Source organism: Vanacampus margaritifer, chromosome 8 (assembly GCF_051991255.1).
Source record: "Vanacampus margaritifer isolate UIUO_Vmar chromosome 8, RoL_Vmar_1.0, whole genome shotgun sequence".
NCBI classification, from domain to species: domain Eukaryota; kingdom Metazoa; phylum Chordata; class Actinopteri; order Syngnathiformes; family Syngnathidae; genus Vanacampus; species Vanacampus margaritifer.
The window spans coordinates 22,026,414-22,051,538 of record NC_135439.1 but is presented as its reverse complement, the minus strand read 5'-3'; the positions used below and the strand labels follow the sequence as shown (position 1 = coordinate 22,051,538).

The following is a 25,125-nucleotide window of genomic DNA, read 5'->3' as shown; positions in this document are numbered from 1 at the left end:
CCTTTCCAACTCATTTTGAAGAAAAATAAAGGAAAAGAAGGAAGGGGGCACAGCAAATGCGAGTGGGACGCAGGCTTGTGATAACTGCCACGCAGAATGGACATCTCCCTTGTTTATTGGCTTTTGAAATTCAATCCATTGTCTGGGTTGGAAAGTGATAAAGGGAGTGGAAATACAGACGCTCTTATCATGCCAGCTTTCTGAGAGAACCCCCCCTCCTCCAGATGCCTTCGTTTGTTGAGGAGAGCGTTTGTTGCGCGCTTCGCCACATCCGAATAATGGTTTCTGAGAAATGCATTCATTCAGCTGATTATTCAGATCCAGCAATGCCTCTGACTAGAGTGTGTAGTCATCACATTTTTGTCGAAGGCACTCTATTGAGAAGTCACACTTGTCTCCTTGGCGTTTTATGGATGCATTTTGTTTGCATGTATTATTGTGAATTGAATGAAATGCATCTTTTATGCAATATGTATGACCTTTTCATCACTTTAGAGCTCTACTTGCATATTTGCTCGGTCATATGATCATCATTGTTGGGTATTATGGACATTTTGATGTTGTGACTTAATCCAAACATGTTCAACAACCAACACATTGACGGTTACTAAAGAAGGCTTGTATATTGCAATTAAATTATGTTGACAATTCACACAATGACATTGTGATTAAAAAAAATATTTGAGCATAACTGAAAAGAAAACAAACAAAACTGTCTGCCTGCTGCCTGGTCAGCATGAAATGAAAATGAAAGTCTGGTATGAAAGTCTTTTTTAGTGGCCTTACCTGGGTAAATAAAAGGTCAACAACAACTACAAAAACTTCTTGTGATTGGATGGCGACCATTCCAAGGTGTACACCAACTTTTGCCAATGTGGCTCAACACTCTGAAAAGAGAATTGTTTAACCAATTTAAGATTACAAATTGAATTGTTGACCAACTTAATAAAATTGCTTCAATTGTGTAGGCATTACAAACATTTTTTGTAACAAATGACAGATATGATGTATGTATATAGTGTAAGTATGTATGTACGTATGTAGGCATGCATGTATGGCCGTATATGTAGATGTAAAGGTTTTGTTCATTTTTCTATGTACGTGTATGTATGTATGTATGTGTATATCTGTATGTTCTATAAGATACCTAATGTAACACTCGATGAAGGAAAATAGAACTTGTACATTGGTTATATTTATATTGACGTCTACGTATAAGCTATGTCTTTGTTCATTTTATTTTTATAATGAGGTTTAGTGTACAAGAGAGTGTGTTTGGGGAGGGTTGGGAAAATGGGTTTTGTATTGTTTTGTTTTTGTGTGTGTGTTAAAAACCAATACATATATTGTTAAAAAAAATAATGCTTCAATTCAAAGAAAAGCACACGATTGAATTAGGTTAATCCAAAGTCAATATATCAAATTTAAATGATTATAAATTCATTAATCTTAATATATTCCCTTTACAAAAAAAAAAAACGGAATAAAAAAATGTCTTACTTTACATTTAGCTTGATTCAGGTAAGAACAAATGCGTTTAATTATTTTTCTGCAGGTGTAGATGTTAATATTTCATTATTGGGACTGTACCCAACAATTACTGTAGCTGCCACATCTCAGCAAGCTACAGTACATTGTTTTTTATAAAACGCTGTGATTGTTGTTTTTTCTTCTTCTTCTTTTTTGGTTCTTTATTTTCCCCCTAATTTATGAACACACTTCTATTTCTTATTAGGACCTTACTCTGACAGCAAACCCCCCAAAACGAGCTTTTAGTTAAAATAAAAACAAAGATCATGTAGCAATTTCCAGTTGTATATTTCAATTCAGCTACCATTGAGTACATGCTACAAGTTGGAGTCTTCAGGAAGATTTTATTAAAATTCTGAGTTATAGTTACAAATTCCGACATATTCCATGAACCTTAAACGCATCAGTAGTTGGAGCAGAAGCTCCATGCCCCGTCCCAATGGAATAGGAACGTTAGTTTTACCGAGGATTTTTGCCACGGCAAAAGTAGATGGGAAGGATCGTGGTCTTTATGAAACTGGGGGGGACATCTTCCCCACGTCCTCAGAACCAACTGCGCCCAAATGTCAGACTTCATCATAGTTGCGAGACTGATTACAACTTGTGTCACTACATTTCAATTGAAGCTAGGCTAGCACACACCCTGCTCTGTGATCATGTCGACAAGATCTATCAAATAAAGGCATTAGGTTTGCTTGAGTTTTCTGCATTCTATGACCTTGGCTTTTGTTTACTGTGAGTGACACTACGTAAATACAAACAGAGAGACCAATTTACCGACCGCAGGTGTAGTGGCGAGCGACCTGGCAGAATGAGGCGCGTCTCGTAGTATGACATCATCCAAGGATAACATAATAATAATTAGTTTTATGTAAATGGATGTTGCTGAATTTTAGTTTTGAAAGGCAACAAAACTACTTTCACAAACAATGTTTTATATATATAAAATAGATCAATAGATAAATAAATAGACAAAGGAGCACCCATAGATCCCCCCACGTCCCCCACCCACGCACGTGCCTGTCATTCTTCCTGACTGATTCATGTATTATCATGGCCATCCCTAGCATTTTGTAAAAACTTAAAGTGAACCCGTGCCCTGTCATGTTCGGATGCTTATAAGACTTTGTGGAGGTCCGTGATTGCTGAGTGCATTTGCTTGAACGGTGTTAGCGCTTAAATGGTTTAAATCAATTGACTTGATAGAAAAATTAACTGGATATTACCACTAATTACTATTAAGGCATTCTCCGTTATCATACAGCTTTCTGTTTGTGTGTGTGTCTTGCAGCGTTGTGAGGATGGACTGCATATGCGCATGTCTGTTGCCACCTCCAGATAAATGAAAGATAAATGTTTTTGTCACTCTTCGCTGACTTTCTGTGACAAAATTTTGGATACAAAGCACAGAGACTAAGAGAAGAGAGCCACATCCTCTCATCAACTTGCTACCAGCCATGAAAAGCAGATCATTATGGCCGTGCATGCTACAGTCACCCGCAGCTCTTCAGGCTTAATTGATTAGAGTTGAAGGTTTTGCATTGACATTGCAGTTTAATCACACCGGCGAGAATCCAAGTTGACATTTTTGACATTCCAACATACATATTAGATATCTTAATTATCTTATTAAAGTACCATTTTAATTAATCTTTTAGACACTGATTGATTGATTTACAGAGGACAGATTGGAGGTTGCTCTATTGTTACCTTGTGATAATATTTCCGTAGGCCATGTCCGTTTCAAAAGTTTCTAGTCATTTCAAGAAATGTGTCGACACAAAAATGCTGTAATGCTGAATATGGCTACGCTGTTGAAAACACTGAATGGATATTTCTCTTTTCTCAAAGACTGCACTCTCGTAGATGTGCCGGTGTTTGCCAATTCTAATTCATAATTCAACACATTAATTCGGCACGTTTTCCAGTTTGGCACCTGCTGGTCCCAATAGAGTGGAAGGGGAAACCTTGGCAAGACACTGGGACGCTGCAGTGTCTTCCCAAATGTCTATTTAAAAGGGAAAAAAAGTATTTCAGATCACTTTGGATGGAATGATATCATATAAGTGCAAATATATCATTTTGTACAAGCCCTCTCTATAGACTCATTAGCTGCTATTCCCTCACTGTCTGCTGTGGGGCTCTGTCGCACAGGAAATCACATACGTCTCTATCTCTCTCCATTCCAAAACCCTCTCTGGCTCTTTCCCCCCTCACTCTACCATTCTTCTGATGCAACCTCAACCAGCACCCGCAATTTTAGTCCTTGGCATGTCCGATTTTGTCTTCAAGATTGACTCGGTGATGACCAGGCTATGACATACTGTATGATGAACGTATTCATGTAAAGCATCTTCACAATTTAAAGTCAATGTTTACTGCTTATTGTTTACTGTTGAAAACGCTCGCAGCGATAAGAGCACCTCTGCTCTCCATGCATCACTTTTTATCACGACCACTTGCTTGCTGCCACCGCTAACTCCCGAGTGTGATTTACTATTTCTTACCCATATGGTGACCACGAGCATGGCATCAACATGAACTTCTTCACTCAGGTTTACAGGCATTGGTCAATGTGATGATATGAATAATTTATCTTACAACAGCAGTTATTCTATCGATTCTTTATGTACTCTATATGAAATCTTTTCTTACATATAAGATATGTAAATGTAAATATGGCAGGTTTTTACGCCTCTATTAAGCGATTACGAACCACACAATTTCCACCCTTTTAAGCACATTTTAACTTAAAAAGCAACAAGTAAATATTATGCCCCTGTTGTAAATCCTTGCACTTCTGGTGGAAGTTATTTTATGTTTTGCATTTAGAAGCCTAAAAAGAAAACAATGGAGAAGAAGATGACAAAGAAGACGATGACAAAGAAGAAGAAGGATAGTCATGGGAACTTGCTTTCGGTTTCCGCAACAAGGATTTACCATGCTAAAAGGTGCATTAACCCACCGGGACTGTACCTTTGGCTTCAATGTGACGTGGGATTCTAGTTAATTACAATTCACTGCCAGCCATTTTAGAAAATGTAATACTTTTCAGTATCCACACGATATTGAGTTCAATCCGCCAAATGACAGAATCCTTTCTGCCTCTTTCTGTTATTTTATAATCAGTAGAAAAATGTATCGGTAGGTTGCACAAAATGTAGCCATTACTCCCATGGACTCTCAAACTGAGTTTATTTAATAAATAATGGGGCAATGATGTCATCCACTGTTGGTTATGCATCAGTAAAGTTGTTTCCAAGTTTTACATTTACAGTTGAGCATGATCATATTATCCTCCATCTAGCCCCGTTGAAAAAAATGTAATTGACATGTCAATGGTAGTGAATGAATTTTAAAGTAAGCATTTTTAACCAAAAAGAAAAAACTAACATGGTTATTAAGCGGACATTTCATCGTCCTCCTGTGCTGTGGGAGGCAGAGCGTGCTCGGCTGACGTCAATTTCTAAATCATCATCAGGACACTCTTTTAGATTTAATTATTGTCACACTCTGTTACTGGGCTTTGTTTGGGTCAAATTAAGTAGCCCTTTATTAGTTATATTCTAAATAATTTGTTCCTGGTGTGATTGCAATGACATTCTGTCAATTCCAACATCACATTGATATTCTGTGAACTGTTGTATGGCATGTGCTCAAGCGTCTGTGGAAGTTTGTCGTCCATTCCCCCGGTATTCGTGAAGTCAGAAGTCACTGAAATTGGTTCACAATCACTGTGTAGTCAATCCAAAAGATGTTGGGCTTCTTTCATGCTGTACTCATCCAACCGGGCCTTTATAGACAATCCTGATATGTATAGAAAGTATAATAAGACTAATGACAAAAACATGAAAAGCCCCTTTCCAAACAACATATACAGTAAATAAACCCAAATGTTCAAATAGATTATGAGTGTTGATGAGGTTTTTAATTGGATAGCTAGGGAGATTTGTTCTAAAATCCCTGGTCACCTTTTGCGGGCACAAGTTTTCCAAAGGAAATGGTAGAGTGGTAAGAAGACTTAAGTGTTAATCACACGATTAAATACATAGGATTCACTGCCGATTTGGTTGTCCTCTTGTGTCGGACCAGGCCGTGGAATTAAGAGAGGGGGTCCGTTAATCCCCTCTCATTTTCCACCTCAGCACAGGCACATCTCAAAAACATTCAGGTGGTAATGACATCAATTTAGTGTGAGTGTGTGTGTGTGTGTGTGTGAAGGGGGGCATGTAAAAAAAAATATATATATATATATATATTTTAGGTGAGCAATGAAACATTAATCAATTAGACGTCATAGATAAATGCATCAGGCATGTTTTCACTTGTTATAGGGAACTTGTGGAATCCGGGGTTCCCTCTGTCTATCTGGCCAACACATGCACAGACCCCAAATTAAAACCAACCAAGGAATCTGATTCCATCTCAGTGTGGTTAACAGACCTTCATGGATAAGTAATGAACTGCTACTGTTGCTGCTAATGGAAGAGGAGAACTTCAAACCTTAAATTCCTCACCTCTGCAGGATTGCAACCAGGTTTCTTTTTGAATCTCACAATGGCGATAGGAGCTTTGTGGCAGTAGGAGCGTGAATAAAGAATAATGTAAAGACCTGAAATTCCGTCAACCCCTTGTACACAGTAGGTGATGTGTGACTGCGTTTTATGGTACTTAAAGAGTTGTGCGACAAAGAACACTGCAATTTCAGAAATACTGTAAGTTGTTACTTTGATTATCTGCACATTAAGATGGCACGATTCACCCATTCGCATCAGTGCATCAACTATAAAAATTCATGACGCGACTGGCCCAATTAAAAATGAGTGGGCTGGGTATGATTTGAGATGAATTTGGGATGAATTCCAACAGCTTCATCATCATAAACATTTTCTAGTCAACTGTCTAGATGGCCTTCCAACTCAAATCTTAATTAAACTTTCAGGTTTTTAACCAATAGGAGAGGAAAACCATTATTTAATTCAGTCAGATATCTGATTATTTACACACATATTCAGGTATCTACCACATTGTTTGAGCTAATCTGATAGATTATCTATCCCTCTGTCCGTATACTTTCTATACATGACATCCTGGTCAGAGTAGTGGGGGGCTTATCCGAATTAACATCACAGAGGGGAATTAAACTCAACCACTAAACCATCAGTGCCTGAAAAAGAGATCCAGGTTTGAGTTTATCCTGTGTCATTATAACTCTTAAAACTAGGCTTAAATTCAGACCAGCGCAGAAAATTACACACCATGTAATGTCTTTTGTAGTATTTAGCACTCACACTGACAGTCAATCTTCGGGTTAAGGTCAAAATTCCAGTTTCTGAAACATTCGGGATAATCAGCTTACATGCTTGATCAGGCAAAGAGTTACTTCCGTATACATGGTCATTGTGGTCAATTGGAAAACCCGATCGAAACCGCGACACACGGATGTTATTACGCAAATAGACATCATTTGAAACACCGTCTTCACCCTACAACTCCCCTCCAATTTTAATGCAACACACAACTGTGGGGAGGGGTTGTCGGGGTGGGGCGCCATCGGTTGTGGCAGACCGCAGTACAGAGCAGTGCTGCGGCCCCCTGTCCGTGTAACCCCCCCCCCCCCCCCACACACACACACACACACACACACCCGCCCCACTCATACACTCACTGACATGCCTGGGTGGCGGGTGGATCGGAACATGGGGATATCATGGGGGGCTGTGGACCGGTGGGGTGCCTGGCGGGCCTGAAATGTCTTCTATTTAATAAGATATGTTTGGCTTTATAGGGTTAACCACATGGATATCGTAACAATTCAATTGGACAGAATTTGTGACGCTCTATAAAATTCCAAAACAACAAGATATTTATGACCATTAAAATGTTGTTAATATAATGACATTTTACCAGTTTTTATGTATATTTTCATGTGTTGATATGCTTTTTTTTCTTTTTTTTTGGTGTGACATGATGCCTTTGCCTTTCCATGCAGCATTCATATTCAGCTACACTAACCTGAACTGCAGTGTTTCTGATCAAGTGTTTTGAATGCAGGTTTCAGATGATAGTTTTTACATTTAATCAAAAGAACCACATCAGAGTTTGTTTCAACTAAAGTATGACAGCACAAAAAAATACCATATTTTGATATACTCAACTCAACTAAGAAAAAAACAGTGAATTCTAATACCGTACTACTAAAACAAACAGCAGTTAAAATACACACTGCTTTTTATGAAGTTATCCAGCAGATGCAATTCTGTGAAAGAGGACAATCTCAGTGCCTGAGAAACAGGTTTTTAATCACTACGTGCATTCATAGGTTTTAGCCCTTTAGCTAACACTTTGGCCTCCCATTTTAAAGGTTGAGAGTAATTTTCAAGAAATGCATCTCAGCAGATGAATGTGAAAACAGCCTTCTACTGTCAAAATGTCATCCTGCACAGTAATGCACAAACATTTAATGTCTGTTATGTAATGATAAGCGCAATACGTCTTTCATGGAAGCATCGGCTATTATGTGTGACTGTAAAGCAAACAGAGTCAATGGTCAATAACGTGTGTAGGTGTTTTGGCATTCATTATATGGCCTTAGGCGCCGTCGTGGGCGCAGATTTAGCCATACACCCACACTGAGTTGTCAATAGCCAGTTGGAAGATGGGGTGAGAAATGCTGTGAATAGATTGACTATTGTTGAATTGGCAATCCTAACAAAGACATACAGTATCTGCAACAAGCTTTAACCTTGTGTGTTTACCTAAATTTGCTTTGGATGTTTTTCCACAATGATCGTTTTTTTGAATGTCTCTTGCCCTACTACAGTAATTTTATTGTGCGTTGTCAATGGGGTTTTTGTAATCTTTCTCGAGCCTCACAGTGAGAATGAGATTTCCCTTGGCATTAAATGATGATGATGATGACACAGTGCTGCGGTAATGTTTTTTTCATATTGGATTTTATTATCAATTCAGCTCAATCTCCACACAGGTGATTAAATTGGGACCAGTTACACAATTACAGCCACAACTTTTCCCTGATGGATAGCCACAGAAGGCTGACAAAAAGTAATTCCAAATATGGAAGCATGGCTTTAGGCTGGTGATATTTCAGAAGCATGATTGGGACTTAGTAACACTTCTGCCTTGCGCAAACATCATGCAGTCAGTTAAAGGAAATGTTAAAAAAAAAAAAAATACAGAGGGTACTTGTATTTGATATGGTTGTAAAATGAAGTCATTTAGGAAGAAAAAGTGAGTGTATGCTGCAAAGCATCTTTTTTTGCTATGTGAGCTTTGAGAGTGACCTAGCTTGGACTGATTGGAGTGAATTCTCTGTCAGGCTATTGACAGCAGGTTGTAAGGAAACAGCAAAATAAGGAAGTACAATCTCATATGTCTGTTGGAGGAGATAAAAAAAACAACTTGCGACTCAGGCCGTGTGTGCCATTCCTCCTCTTTTAACATATTTTCTTCTCTGTGCCTGTCGAAAAAGCAAGGCCACTTTGATCAGAGTGTTATCTGCACCGCTGCGGCCTAATCTGTGTATTTGCTCCGAGTCTTAGCTGGATCACCGCGCTCAAATCAAAGCAGTATGGAGTCAGAACAGGCGAGGGCATAAACGTGTGGGAACACTCAGTCATGCAGTTGGTATGCACGTTTTCAAACCCGCTTTGAAAAAAGGCGTCAAGGCAGACTTCAGATGCTCGATTTCCATACCACAAAGTACGATCAAGACCAAGTTAACGATGAATGTAACTTTTAACAGCATATTAAAATAAGGATGCACCAATAACACTTTTTTTCAGACCAAGTATAGGCTGACTTTACATTTGAGTAATCACCAAGTAGCTACTAATACTTGTCATTTTGATGAAAATGTGTCTTAGTTTAATCAAATATTATTAAAAAATACACTTTTATTGAACATAGTATACGTTGCAGTCAAATATGACATTTTATACACACAAATGGTGTAATGCAGAGGTGCCCAAGTCCAGTCCTAGAGAGCCCCTATCCAGCATGTTTTCCATGTCTCCCTCCTTCAATGCATCTGAATCCAATGATCAGCTCATTAGCAAGCTATACAGAAGCCTGATAACGATCCTGATCATGAATCAGGTGTGTTGGTGGAGAGAAACATAGAAAAAAGGCTGGATAGGTGCTCTCCAGGACCGGACTTGGGCACCCCTGGTGTAAAGTGTGATATAAGTGCACTCCATTTACCATTAATATGATATATTGTTCAAAACGAATTTTATCAACCATGGCACGTGTTTACCTCAAATATAACACTTGATTTATTTAAAAATAAAAATAGATAAATAATAATAATAATTATTATTATTGTGCTTTTATTTATAATTGTTTTTGCAGTCCTTAAATAAATAATAAGTTGTGTTAACTTGTGCTCTACTCTTAGAAACACTTACGTAATCTTCTTCCATTTGCTCGGCAGGTGTTGCCTTGAGATGAGTAAACCAACTTATCGTTTTTTCGAGATTTGAGCTTTTTTAAACTTTTTTTTTTGGTTGCGAGCAAATTTTTGAAATACAAGCACTATTTGGTAGCTGTGAACACAACTTACCTCACAAAAAGCAGCAGAAGTTTACTGTCAAGTTTAATTGGGAAAAAAAGAGACATAATTACATGTGTAATGCAAACAACCACATAGCTTTTCCTCAGGAAAGTCCTTGGATGTCACAAATTACAGAATAGCTTGGTGTTGTTATTTAAATTGGTTGTATGTGTTTTGTGTTATTCAGGCTACGTAAGTATGTGTTTAAACGTCTGTCATGTACTTTCTCTGAAGTCACGTAATAACGTACATCAGTCCACGGCATCCGGAAGCTTGTTAGCCTGCGAGCTAGTGGGTGGCTAGCACCAACACCGGAGCCAGCCACGGAGGCTTTAAATGGATGTTTTTTCAGGGCTCTAACATAAAAAGAAGGGTAGGCATAACACAACAAGACATACAAACAACATATGAAGCATCCGCTAGCACTGCCTGAGCCTAGCACATGCGTTAGCCTAGCACGTTAGCTTGACTGATGCAGTCAAAATATTGCCTTAAATTGACCTTGCTGGCAAATCTCACACTCAAACATCCATCGGTCGATCTAATAAAAAACAGCGATCAAAACACACATATTTATTAAAAATGTTCTCATAAATCAAATGTGGCTGGTGAGATTAATCCAGATCAAAGACTGTGGAATCATATTCCGAATGCCTTCTCTTTATTAGGTAATCTAATGCCCTTCTTGAGGCCTCCCAGAGGAGGCAATACTCCTATGCAGATAGAAAAACAAAGCACAGAGAGGGAACACAGAGCTGGCGCGATAATGAAATAACTTATGGAGATGTGACTCTCTTGGCAAGGCTACGAGAGGGAGGTAGCTGCTGTTGACTCAAATGATCGTAAGATCAGTTTGCATTGAGGACGCTTTCTGAGACCTCATTCTGTTGGTCACAGAATAGTGGAAAGTGCTTTGTAGGTAAAAACTTTCTTATCCTTTTTCACTCTATCTATTATTTATGTTCATTTCTGCATTTTCCTCATTGTTCACGCTTTTACATTTGTCATATGGAAATAATTATTGAAATATCATACAGCATTAGTAATTATACGAAAATTATTTTTGATATAACTTTGACGATTTTCTCACTGTAACCTATAACATGGCCTCTTCTGGATATTTAAAATTATTTTGATTTTGTGAACTTGATTACAGATTGATCTCCTCTTAAAACTCTGACTAAAGAAGTAAAATCATGAAGTGGAATGCCCTCAGTGCTGTGTCACGTCTCCCAGCAATATTTTTCCTGCTCAATATGTCACTGAGACTTAAACAGGACATCAGATATAATTCCATAGAAAACTTTTCATTAATTCATTGAGCATTAATTTTCCTCATAGCCTACCATGGACCAAAAATGAAATGATCTCATTTACAGTATACCACGAGCATTTCTGACACTGGCCACAGTAGTGTGCCTTGATTGATCAGGAATTTGTGCACGAGTGACCATAACTCTATTCCATCTTCCTGCAAGTCTGGAACTGAAATTTTCATGTCTACCGTACACGGATGACAATGGCATGAATCACAATGAATTCAAAATTGATGTAATTAAATACCGATCGTTTTGGTGATACATGTTGATGAAAATTCCAAGTGCTGCTTGAGTACGAGCAAACTTTGATGTTGTGCTTCCTACATTGATCTCGTTGAGACTTTCATGTTAATAAACGAGATCTCAGCACAGCAATACTGCTTTAACCCTATGTATTATGGATGAGGCAAAAAGCGAACAAAACTAAAAAGGAGGAATCACCTAGGCACACATAAGTGCCAGAATCCAATCTCGGCTCCATTAGTGCAAGACAAATCCTATACAGTGAGGAGGGTCTCCATACGTTTCCATGAAGGAGCACAGAAAATCATTATGGAAATGAAAGAGGACAAATCACATGATACAGATCACTGCGTAAAGAAGGAACAAAATCTCGCTGCAATATACTTTGGAGGGCTTGTACTGAACATCTTCTTTACAAAACTTCCAATAATCTTGGGGGACAGCTTGAAATTTCAATCCTTTTATTTGTGTCATCTTGTATCTACAATGAAGTTGTTTTATTGTTCGCTACTATAGATCAATGATTGTGCCTCTTCGCACTTTCTTCTTCACTTTGCCACCTGAAATACTGCAGTTCAACGGCATTCCATCATGTGCCACCCCTTTATCGCTCCCTTCCTCTCAACAACCCAGAACTCATTCTAAGTAGATTGGAAGTCACAACAAGGTTATTTGGGAAGACAATTTGCCTGTGTTTTCCAATGTGTTAGCATCCCCTGCCAGCATATGCTCCATCACTGTAGATACAGATCCTTACAAACAATCTCCCTAATGCTAATTGAGGTAATTAAAGCCACAGCATCCAGAGCATACAGGTGCAGGTGGAAGGCATTACTCATGTCTTCTTGCCCTTGGAGGTAACCCTCTCACTCTAACGAGGTAAACAAGACACGTGAGTCATTTTTCACTGTTGTCTATGTAAAGGTGAGTGAACAGGAAGCCATATTTCCCCAGTGGTATAAGAGTGACATTGTTATTGTGTATGAAAACAATCAAGATTCCCTTCCTGTCTTTTGAATCACGTTTGACTTTGTGGAGAAACTTCATCAACATTAATGCAGTTTTTCATGGACTAAATTCACTGATTGGCTGAGCCTAATTCAAAACGCGCACATCATATTTACTGTAGTTGTATGGTAACTTCATTAAGAAAATGGAACACTGAGCCAAAAATACCTTTCAACATTTGAATGAAAATGTCGTGGTAGCAAATGTCACGGATGGCTTGAGATTGGTAGCGATGGGAGCAGGCGTCTAGGATCTTGTTTTTATCACACAGTGATTAGATTAATACTCATTAGAGAATATTTGCATCTGGATCACCCTCACCCCAGGGAACTGGAACCATGGAAATTAGAAATAGGAAACAATAACCCTCCTCCCTCCTTGCACATGTGTTAGCTTGACAAACCCAGACATGCATGTGTGCTGAAATGAAAAAAAAAACATAATCAAGCTCACATTAATTCTATGTTATGTTTTTATTCAGTGACTTAAATTGCTACGATCCATTAAAACAACGCAATAAGAAATTGCAACATGACTTAAGGTCCCGAATAAAATGCAAGAATCCTGACAGTTATTCTGCATCTGTACGTAAACAGACAAAAACATTTATGACCTTTCCCTGACACTTCAAGCAGATTATTTTTTTACTAAACAGGAAGATGCTATTTGTATTCTGAATATGCATGTTTGCCCTAAAATCCATATTGCTCCTCTGCCAACATCTTAAAATAGAAGCTCATTCATGCAAATTCTAACACCGTTGCTCAAACTTTTTGGAACGCTTTATCTTCATATTCTCAGTCCCACTCACTCTTCTGCACTCAAAGAAATGTCAGCCACCGAAGTTCCTCTAGTCTAGTCACATTACATAAACAATGCTTATATGTTGTGCTACATTAATACGTAGCTCAACTAAAAGTTGGAAAAGCTGAAGCGAAGCATAATATAACTCATTGTCATATTAAGTCTTTCACTGTAAAAATAATTATTTGTTACCGCCAGTGCCGCCCACTGCCGTCATTGGCAGGCCAGCACATGTGCTACAAAGGGATTGCGTGAGGGAACCATGAGAAACCAAAATAAATAAATGTAAAATATCGATACTAGCGCTCTGGTATCAATCCGATACTGATACTCACGTTAGTATCGATTGCATCTGCACAGCCCTAGCGGATGTTTCTCAAATGGTTATCACAGTTTACGCATGCGTTTCAAATTGATGCAACAAACAAACTTTTTCCCAATTTCTATTGAATCCATTTTATTACCAGATTAAAACACACCAATTAATATACTAACTGTCAATTGTTTGGCCAACTGGATTCAAAAAATAATAATTTAGTATACAGTACAAGTCGCAACTGAGTATAAGTTGCAAGACTAGCCAAACTATGAAAAAACAACAGACTCTGAAAAATACAGTAGCTTCTTAATGTAGCATTTGTCCTCCATAAGACCTTGTTAAGAACGACACAACCATCATCATTGCTTAAAAACTGAAATAAATTATCATCACTCATTATCATTGATAATGTATATATCCTATTTGAAATATTTCCCAATAAGTAGCCAATTTGTATGTGATCCTCATATGTCCTTCCATCCCCTGGGATCATTGAGAGATGGTGATCTTAATAATTAGTGCTTATAAAGTCACCGCTGCCTTTGTGACGCCACTACTTTAGCTGTCATTATAACTGAATGTATTCATGACATCTTTTTGAGTCATTTTAAGCACCGTTTGGTGCTCTATTAGCTATGGGTTATGATCATTAGGATAAAAGGGGCGTACTTTACTAAGCCCGAGTTTGCCCAAAAGGGACAAACTTCAGAGAGCACTGCTCCCTCAAAGATAGAGGCAAACTTTGTGCTCAGGCTGAGGCAGCTTTAATTATGCCTGTCATAAAGGCTTCACTTCCCTTTGCAAGTGTAAAGGCGCAACTCTGATCTCCTGTGTCTAGAAAAGAGTTCTTCAGATGTTCTTCATACGATGGCTGCCAGCTGCTGCTTGCAGTGAGCATCGCTATCAGTCAGGCCTCCATAGTGATGGTTAATCCGGCCTCTCTCTGCCTAATTATCCCAAGTACCAGCATCTCTGCTGTGCCCATGTCCTTCCCTATTTGTGCACTCCAACACGCCATGATGAGAAACATTGCAGAGGTGTGATTATACGAGTCAGGGCTTGTGAAAAGACAGCAGACGCATGAAGGAAAACAAATGGAAAGATACTTAAATGGCACATTAATTCGGTCAGGTGTTTGTGAGAGTTAACAGGGACTTGATTGGTTTCCTTTACATTGCATTTTTCAGAGACATTATTAAAACCTTTAAAAACTATTTATTTTTATATTCGCACAGGTGAATATATTGAACTATATGTATGTTTTTAAAAGCCCTGCAGCTGTAATTCTCCTCCTTTGCTGTTGCTAGTGAGAGATTGTCCTTCCAGTTTTTGTTTAGTGGTTTGATGTAACAAAGTAGTTTGAAAATGAACTGAAGTTTTTATTGTTGTTCCACGGTTAAGTGCTGTCATTAGTGCCTCTTGGATCAATATGCTCTTAACACAATGCCCATATTCACTTGAGTGCAGGGGCCTTTAAAGAAGCTGTTTAACAGCAATAATGGCCAAAAAGATACAGGCAACCAATTGTGTGTCCCTTTGAAGCTTCTGTCAAATTGTGGAGAGGTGAGCTACTGACTGAAGATGAACTCTGAAAATTAAGAGCACATGAATAATCACAGAATCAAAAGTGCAACAAGCAAACAGATTTTAGCTGCAATAGTGTAACTTGCTGTAGAAAGACACGTTGTTCCATTTCCACACAGGCAGGGGTTTTTTTCTATCCAAGGGTGCATAGGTTGAAACAGGCTCAGGTTGTTGTCAATAGTCATTAGAGAGGACCAGTGGCCAGGGTTCGGGACCTACCTCACGCTGGTGACAGGCCCAACATCATCTGTCCATCTTTTGCAATGCTTCATAAAAAGAAAGAAAGAAAGAAAGAAAGAAATTATATACCATAGATGCTAACAGTATGTACAACGTCTAGCTGCTGCTTCTTTCCTTTTCTTCGATGACATTTGCACAAAGCTTTCTGCTGGTACAGAGTAGGAAGGTAAATGTTAGAGGTGGAGGTTGCTGTTGGTATGTGCATTGGCCGTAAGTACCCTTGTTTAATTCAAAGCATGAATTCCACTCTAAGTCGTGTCTGCACAAACCACCTCTTGTTAAAAACACAAGCACAAAGTGTGACTTTTTGTGTGCAACCACACTTCCGAAATCAATAAAGAAAACCTTTCATTTATGTTCTGGCTGGCCTCTTTACAGTCTTATTGATTTTTACACAAATGCAGATTTTATTATGCTACATGGTGCTCTGTGACTAAACCCCACTGTCAGTTTCTTAAATTTGGATATAACCTAAGGCCCTTTTTAATCAACATAAATGATTTAATACAGTCATATGCGCCAACTCTCCTCTAAATCCAAAATTGATCATGTGGGCAGCACGTTTGCTTCACAGTGTAAAGGTTCTGCATTCCAAAAATGTGCATGATAAGTAAACTGTTTATTCTACAACCAGACATATGTAGACAAAGTAGAGGTGGCCTTCGGTTTACAATGTTGACATACAACTACTTGAGGTTGCAAACGGCACAATCACTTACACTGTACTAACTGTTGCATTCCAAGGTGGCCGTGACGTGACCTTACGTTGACATCAGAAGGCACATCCAATAAGAAAGTACCTGATCAAAAAAAAAAAAAGAAAGTACCTGATCTTTTATTTCACAGCAATAAAAGCAATAGACCAATCAGCGTGAAAAGTCTACCTCGTACGTCCTGATGGGCTGCCATGTCAGCAACGTCCAGTTGTAAATTGCAGATGGGAACGTTCACCGGTTCTTTTATCTCAAATGCTCGCTATACTAATAATAACAACCAGGAGACTGCATATTCTCGGTTGAAATATTTACTGGATACCAGAAAGATCGAGTACACAGCTGTGGAGCCTTATCTGCTGAATGCGGAAGAAGGTCTGCTCCATTCAAAATGGTCTCTACTCTTATACTGTCATGGCCGCCCACCCACACAGGGGGCGGCTCAGCCTAACCCATATGAAAATGTGTGAACTGATGGTCTTAGCGGGTTTCAACTGGATAAGTGCACCAGAGTGCAGATAGATTGGAAGACGCTAAGCCAGGACAGGTCACAGCAACAACGGCCTAGCTCAAGTCACCTATCAAATCATTAGGAGGCCTAATCTAACACAAATATGGGCAAGCTTGCATCAGGGCGCTGTCGTCCTTGTGCGCAGTGTGAAAAGGTCTTAAAGGTATTATCAAACTTCACTTTTTAGATGAAACTTACATTTGCTGAAGACAAATGCTTTGGCCAGTTGTGACATTATTTATATATGATTTGTCTATTTTTCAGGTCACTTTAAGCCCACTGTAAATTTAATTCCATGAATGGCAAAGTTCTGATAGAAAGTGTGTGTGTTCTTTGGATCTGGTCGCATCCTATCCCAAATTTCCATGATTCTTTATCTGTAAACTGTGGGTTTTGAACCTCTCTTTTGAGTCTCTTGATTTCTAATTCAAACGCTTTCGTACTGAACCACCTCCATGATAGTTAGCAGAGGGTTCAGGATGAAGACTTTTTAATGGACTTCAGTTCTAAAGTCCCTCCCACTCTCTTGCATCCTTTGTCTTCTCCACCATGTTTTGCTTTCAATTGCCGCCAAGCTCTGTTTGTTTCTGTAATTACGAGCCGTAAGCGTGCTTTCAAAAGTCCATTTTGAAAATGGCAAACGCACCAATGGTTTATTGATAACACATTACCCCCTGCTGCTGTACATGTACTCGGAGCTTCTTGAGCCTTTTCAGGTGGCCTGCCTTCACTGAAATGACAAAATGCTAAAATAATATTTTTCCGCCACAGACAGGACGGTAAAATTTTGGCAGCCCACTCCGTCTTTGTGTGGGTAAAAACAACATTTAAAAACTATAAACATGATAGTCACTATGCATTCAGTTGAATCTGAAGCAGTCAAGAGACATTTGATGGGCTTAATTTGCCTCAGTGGTATCCAGGGAGAGCTATAAATGTGATTCTGGTGATCCAAGTAGGCTTTCCAGGGTTCCATGATATTTCAAATTGACATGGGTGACCCTTCACATTTGCGAGTTGTCATCGTGCATCAATTGGCAAGGTGTACGGATTTAGATTTCCAATTAAGTTTTCAAATTATATCATTATTTGCTGCACTGTTCCAAAGCCTTTTTAGAAACGGCCTGCACTACTAATTTAGTTATTTGCTTAGATAATAGCATCAGTGGCTAACTTGCTTGTGCATTGAGAATATTAATGTATGCTGACTTGTCAACCCAATAACCTGCTTATCATGCACATCTTTCTCTGTATCTCTGTCCTCCGTTTGCAATTTCACCTTGTTACTGGCAAATTGACTGCTTTTTATATAGACAATAACTGCAAAAGTCCTTAATGGCGCAAATGCAGACGTGCCTGCAACATTGTGAAAGCCCCTCAGTAAAATGACACCAGTCACTATTTGGAGTACCTAATGGAAGATATGGATCTCCAACAACCACATGCATATACACGTGTGCACACAGAAAACAACACCACTCATTGAATGTGAATTATTGATTTGAACATGTTGGCTAGGAGAAGATGCAGACCGTCACTGTGGGGAAATCTTTGTGTGTGGCTTCGCTGTGCTTGAATGTTTACAAAAATTCTACACAAGCATAAGTAAGGGTGTGGCGACCTTTGGGAATGGTCCCCCGTTCACAACTATACCTCACACGTAGAGGTGTACTGTATTGAAAATAAAACGTGATACATCGATTGTGTAGAATTTGGTCGATGTGTAGATGAAATCAGTTCAATCAATAGTTGGCAGCTCAGTGGCCTTGTGGTAGAGTGTCCGCCCTGAGACTGGTTATCTAGAATTTTCCTCAGTAGTTTCTACTATTAATGCCATAATATTTAGTAAGGTGCTGTCGAGACAATCTTTTTCCATTTGACCAGAGTTTCGCTTTAATTTAATAAAACAAATAGCAAATTAATTAATAATATATATAAGTTTGATCGCTGTTTCACAGTTATGCCAGGTGGCACGCCATGTTTCTAACCAGACACAGACACACCGCGTAAGAAGAAGAATCTCGACTTGCCAACAGACGTGCTTTTGAGTCCGTGGCTGTGAGCTCGAATCCAAAAGTGGCAGTGTTTCAGGTTGGTAAAATGTGCATTAAAATAAAACAAACAGAATGTGTATCACTCTGTCATTTTTCACTCCTGTAGCTTAGCATACGTGGTCTTTAGAGGTGGTTTGACTGAAGAAATTATTCCAAATCATCCTAAACGTTGAAGCTAAGTTGCTAATCATCTATTGACCATTTGCACCGACGTCACGTGATCACGTGACTTCCCTATGGCGTGGATGAGTGGTACAGTGGTCGTCTCGCAACCCAGAGATTGTGGGTTCGATCCCATGCCATTGTGATCATGTCAAAGTATCATTGCTCCTGATGCTGCATCATTAGTAGGTAAATGAGTAGTCAAATGTTAAGTGCTTTGAGGGCCTTGTACGGTGAAAAAGCACTATATAAATGAAGTACCATGATCACCCTCTTAAAATAATTGCCTAAGTGATTTTTTTTGCATTTTTTTTATTTGCCTAAATCTCCTTATGATGCAAATGGTTAATTTTTTTGTTTCCTGAAAATCTTTAAAAAATGACTTAGGCAATTATTTTAAGAAGGCGTCGATTTACCATTTACAAGGACAAATACAATTTGTAAAAACAATTTTTTTTTGCCTAAATCTCTGCGACTCATCCTGCCTAAATTTGGCATTGCTTCTCAACAGAACCCAATGTATAACGTTGCTTCATTTACACTAATGTTTTGCTTGTTGAAATTTCCTCAAAATGTAACTGAATTGGTACAATTCATAGAGATATCATATTACAATGTGAATTTTGTGATATCAGGAATTAAAGGGCTCTTAATACGGTCGTGGTAACTGCTGTTACAAATTATGCAATTTGTAATTTGTGCTTTCTTTTATTTTTACAGTTTGCATCATGCGCTGTAGCATAATGGAAGGATGGACACCAGATGAAAAAAGTAAGATTAAGAAAGCCTTCATTAACAAATGCCGCATTTGTTGTTCATGTAAAAAAAAAAAAAAAAAAAAAAAAGCTTTAAAATAGTCTTAATAATGTAAGGAAGCAGATACAGTATCTGTTTCACTTGGTAGTTAAAAGTATAATTTGCCAAAAATGAAACTTTTATCCATTCACCCTCATGTAGGTAGAAGTGTTCAGAGAGGTTTCTGGATCTTTCCAACACAACTACCGTCAGCCGGCCTAGGTGTTCGGATGATAAAGAAACCTCTCCTTCAAACACTTCAAATGCATGAGGGTGATTGAATAAAGGTTACATTTTCATTTTTTATGAACTTTTGATTGTTATTTTTGTATAATGATAATTTTAGTTACAGTAATTGTATATAAAATATGACTTTTTCAAGTTATTTGTGTTTAGTGCTTTGTTGAATTTAATAAAGAATATTATGATTAAGTTGAATCCAGAACACTTTATTCATCCCGTCAGCTCATCTGTCATTATCTATAGAATTATAAAGCCAAATGACTATATGTTTGTGTCCTTACCTACGTTGTTTTAGTTAAGTAAAACTAAAATTGAAAAAAACCTTTTCATTAACAAAATAAAATAACAAAAATGCTTTTAAAAAACAACTGCAACTATAATTTATGCAAAAATGTCGTTTAAGTTTGTCTTTGGCAATTAATTTAATACATTTGCCTTTGATGTTGATTTTAAATATAAGCTTTGAGCAATAACAATTTTTTCTAAGATTTTGTTCAATAGTATCTCAGTATTGCTTATTTTCTCTTGGAGATCTCCAAGGTATCTCCAGTAAGTCTCGCGTTTGACTCTCCTCTATAATTGCAATGTCTCCCTTATTTCTCCTAGTGAATCTTAGAAGAAACAAATGAGAAACGTTAGAGATATATGAGAGCGTAAAATGAGACGGAGATGAGATCTCACATTTGTCTCACATAGTCTCACTTATTTCCCCTTATGCTCATTTTCTCCATGAAGTTAGATCTCAAAGTTATCTCCATTAAGTTTCAAGTATGACTCCCTCTTTAATTGCTATGTCTCCCTTATTTCTCCTAGTGAATTTTAGGAGAAACAAATGAAAAACGTTTGAGACAAAAGAGAGAATAAAATGAGACTGTGGTGAGATTTTCAAATTTGTCTGACGAGACATAGACGAGCAAGCTTTGCGCAATAAAATTTTCCTCTGGGCAGCTATGGGAAGTTGAACTACATCAAGGATGGCGAGATCCGGTCCTCGAGGGCCGGAATCCTGCAGGTCTTGGATATTTCCCTTCTTCAACACAGCTGATTCGTGATCAGCTCATCAGCAAGATCTTCATAATGCTGATAATGATCCTGTTAATTGGAATCAGCTGCAGTTCGAGTAGGGAAATCTCTAAAATCTGCAGGACTCCGGCCCTTGAAGACCGCAATTTGCCATCCCTGAACTACATCCTCCTGTACAACCACAGCATTATTTGACTTAATGACACTAGCATCGAAATAGGAATTCAAAGAATCCAAAGAGAGATTCTCTTAATCCATTAAAACTATAATTAAAAAGTGAGAATTTTCTTTATAATCCAGGAATTTTTAAATTATGTGAAAAGGCCATCTGTAAATCTACTATAGTAAAAGTGAAAAAGTCATTTCAATTAAAGCATGTGGTTAATTTCTATTCTTGAGTTGATAGCAGTTCTTCGCGTACTTTGCAGCCTCCAGCTTTTTTAAACTGCAGGTTTGTTGTGATGATAATATTTGTAGTAACAGCAGTTTAAAAAGAAAAAACATTTTGCTATAGCTTACAAATAATTAGTTTATATAATGGGATGCTGCTCTATCTCACTAACATTTATACAAAACTCGCCCAAAATAAAACATCTAAAACATTTCTGTATTGTACTATTGCATATCACTATTCTTTCAGGGAGACAAATTGGCTTATGGCCGTCTTGCAAATGTAAATTTAATATCGCCTCTTAGTTTTCTTTTCATCTCCACTTACTCCTGAGGGAAATATTAGGTTTTAGTAGCTCAATAATGCAATATGCTCAATACATAGCGCTCGTCTCTACACTGAGTAAAAATGATTCTTTGAAATTTTGTATCATCCCATAAAGACAGCTGCCAAATGATACTACAAATTAGTTTCATGAGATACTGATGTAGTGAAGTGTTTTTCTTGACCAAAACCCTCCAGGCATTATATCTGAGACACATGATAGAGTTCCCCAGGATTGTCCAGGATTGTCCACGGAACAACAGAAGCATGTGATATTTGTGTTGTACGTTTTTTCATCCATTACAATTTAATTCCTAGATGATGAAATGGGGATTCTTCACCTTTAATTTGATCATCCACTTCACGTCTCATTTTGTTCAAGTGTTTACTGCTGGCAAATCTCTGCATTTTATAGAGTTGAATCACTTCAACAGCCTATATGTTCGCTTATATGTGTGTATCAAAGTCCCACTTATAGGTGTTGAAGTGCCAAACCTTATTCAGAACTTTTTGAAGTGGTTACAAGATAGAAGCGAGCAGTAGATTGGGTTGCGCTAGAGCCTCAAATGTGAGCAAGGAGGAGAAAAACAGCTTGTCATCCTTCATGATCATAATCTCCTCGGCGCTTCTTACAGCACACCTCAATATCCAAGGCAACACCAGTCAGATTGTACCTTGTGACAAGTATAGATTGCGTTACAGCAGCTGGCAAATCCTCAACCCATGGATGCATTAGCATATCTCCTTCTAATTAGAATTATTTGCAGCCACTACAGGATTTGTCTTTATCATTCACTTTGCCATCGAATGCAAATTCAGAGTTCAGTATATTCCTCCTTTTGTGTGCGGCAGAGGAAGAAAGATGTGTGATGTGGTGTATTGTGGTATTAATTCAGATTTCTTAAAATAAACAAACACAGTTAATGCACACGGACGCTATCTGTGTTTGGATGAGATTACTTCCCCTTTCCCCTCTTTGTTTGCAACATTGTTGGGAACGTTTTTACTGAAAGCCTTTTCTGTTCTAGCATGATACATTCCCAGCTAACACTCCTTAACCGGCTACATAGTAGTTAGCTACTAAGATTGTGTCTCGTGGTCAAAGTCAGAAGAATTCTAGAGAACTCACCTCAACTTCCTGCCATTTTTCTTCGGTGCAGACACCAAGGTTTTGGCCTTTTGGCTCAAAACGACTTTATCCAGATCGTCTTTAAGGCAATCAAGTTTCTCCCTGCTACGCTCACTGTGCTAGCTAAACTGTGTTTGTGGCAAGGAGCATAGGACTGATGATCAAAGAAGGCTTATTTCTAGAGTTGGGAAGGTTACTTTTAAAATGTAATCCATTACAGTTACAAGTTACCTGCTAAAAAAATGTAGTTAGTAACGTAATCCAAGTACCATAATAATAAAGTAATGTAACTGGATTACTTTTGGAGTACTCCAATATTGAGTATGTTCCTGAAGACAAAATAAAAATAAATATCACCACAATATATATTCTATACAATGTGCCCCTGCTATTTGCGGGTGATAGGGACCCGGGCAGCCTACAAATAGCAAAAATCCTTGTGTAATTAAAAAGCATGTAGGCTATTGATTGATTGATTGATTGATTGAAGGCTGTTTTCGAACTGTCACTGAAGGCAACCACAGCTCACAGATAGATAGATAGATAGATAGATAGATAGATAGATACAATGAAGATGATGATGCGTAATATCAACTGCAAAACTAACTTTTATCCCAGTCATAAGTTTAGCCATGTATATGTTGTGCATGATGTTTAAATAGTGAATTGGTGGGAGGAAGATTTGTTTGGAAAGTGTAACTCACATTATGGTTGTAAGCTAGCGGGCTAGCTAGCAAAAAGCTACAGCGCGTAGCATGCCGCTGGACTCTTAGCTCAAACTTTCAATCCATTTCCTCCTCCCGTCCGTGAAGCTTTTTCAAACTGCCCGCGGGTGGAGGACTCGACTAGTCAGTTTGTTCCTTCCCACCTCTCCGGCATGTAGCAACGGTCCCACTCGCGCGGGCGTGCACGCACTCTCTCTCGCTCTGTCACTCTCCCTCTCTCGCTCTGTCCTTCTCTCTCTGGCTCTCTCTCTGTCTCTCTCTCTGTCTCGCTCTCTCGCCCTTTCGCACTCTCTCATCGTAGAAATTGTAATCCTCGAAGTAATCCTTATTTTAAACAAATGTACCTGTAATCTGATTACATGTTTTTTCCTGTAACTGTAATAGAATACAGTTTAAAAAAATTGTAATCTGATTATGTAATGGCGGTACATGTATTCCGTTATTCCCCAAGCCTGCTTATTTCACAGGCAATAATTGACAATTACGAACATGCTGGCATTTCTGACACATACAGTATTTCCGCAATGCAAATGCTTCATTGTAAACAAACACTTTATTGCTTTTGCCTGTGACTAGCATGTAAACCAGGCGGCGTTTTATAGTAGTCAAATTACATTGACAATGCTTTTCAATGAGCAGAGAGCTTCCTTTAATTGAGATCAGACTATGAAACAATATATAAAAAAATTCAAATTCAACACTAGAGTTTGAACTTAAGTGTTTTTTTGTTACTCTTATGTTGAACAGTCTGTCTTTTAGAATATTTGAGAAATAAATGCAATGCCTAATATGCACACCAAACAGCTGGAAAGAACCTCCGCATGTCCGAATAAGTGTGTGAAAACTTGCTTTTTAAACTTTTTATTTTATTTTTTATGTCAGCCTATTGTTTCAGTAGCAAATGGGATACCTCAAATGTGTTAATCTCACTCTAACTATCTCACAAACAGTGGTACTTTAACTTTAACCAGCCAGCCCCACCACGTCCATGCCTCCCATACATTTAAAGCAAGATTTTTTGCAGAGGAAGCATTTTATCACCAAGCTGCTGAAATACACTTGTCAATTAATTTTGCGGTGAGGTGCATAACATCAGTAAATACAAATACACCCCATTCCCACGTACACAACCGACAGCAACAGTTTTCTTAGCTAATGCTAATCTGTGCTCACTCTGCACCTTTGCTTTCCTTCTGGCATTGACATGATTGTGCTTTGGCTGCTGTGTTTTCTTTTTCTCTAGATCTATTTTTTTTTTTGTCAATCTTTGTCTTGTACTGTACATTCTTTTAACAGTTTTAATGATCTGTATTTTAGTTATGTGCTTTAGTTCTTTGTTTTTGAATGCTTTCATGGAGGGGTTTTTGATAACACATTTTTTTCCAGACAGATTCGAGTACTCAACTCTTAAGTAATCTATGATATCAATATGA

General features: G+C 38.2%; 1 long non-coding RNA gene across 1 annotated transcript; it reads right to left on the bottom strand.

Moving 5' to 3' along the window:
• Nucleotides 1-13,124: 13,124 nt before the first annotated feature.
• On the bottom strand, nt 13,125-23,090 carry LOC144056848 (uncharacterized). The gene is made up of 3 exons (XR_013295126.1): nt 22,968-23,090; nt 16,342-16,422; nt 13,125-15,648 (listed from the first exon to the last, which is right to left on the bottom strand). It is a non-coding gene; the product is annotated as an uncharacterized LOC144056848 (long non-coding RNA).
• Between the last annotated feature and the right edge of the window lie 2,035 nt (nt 23,091-25,125).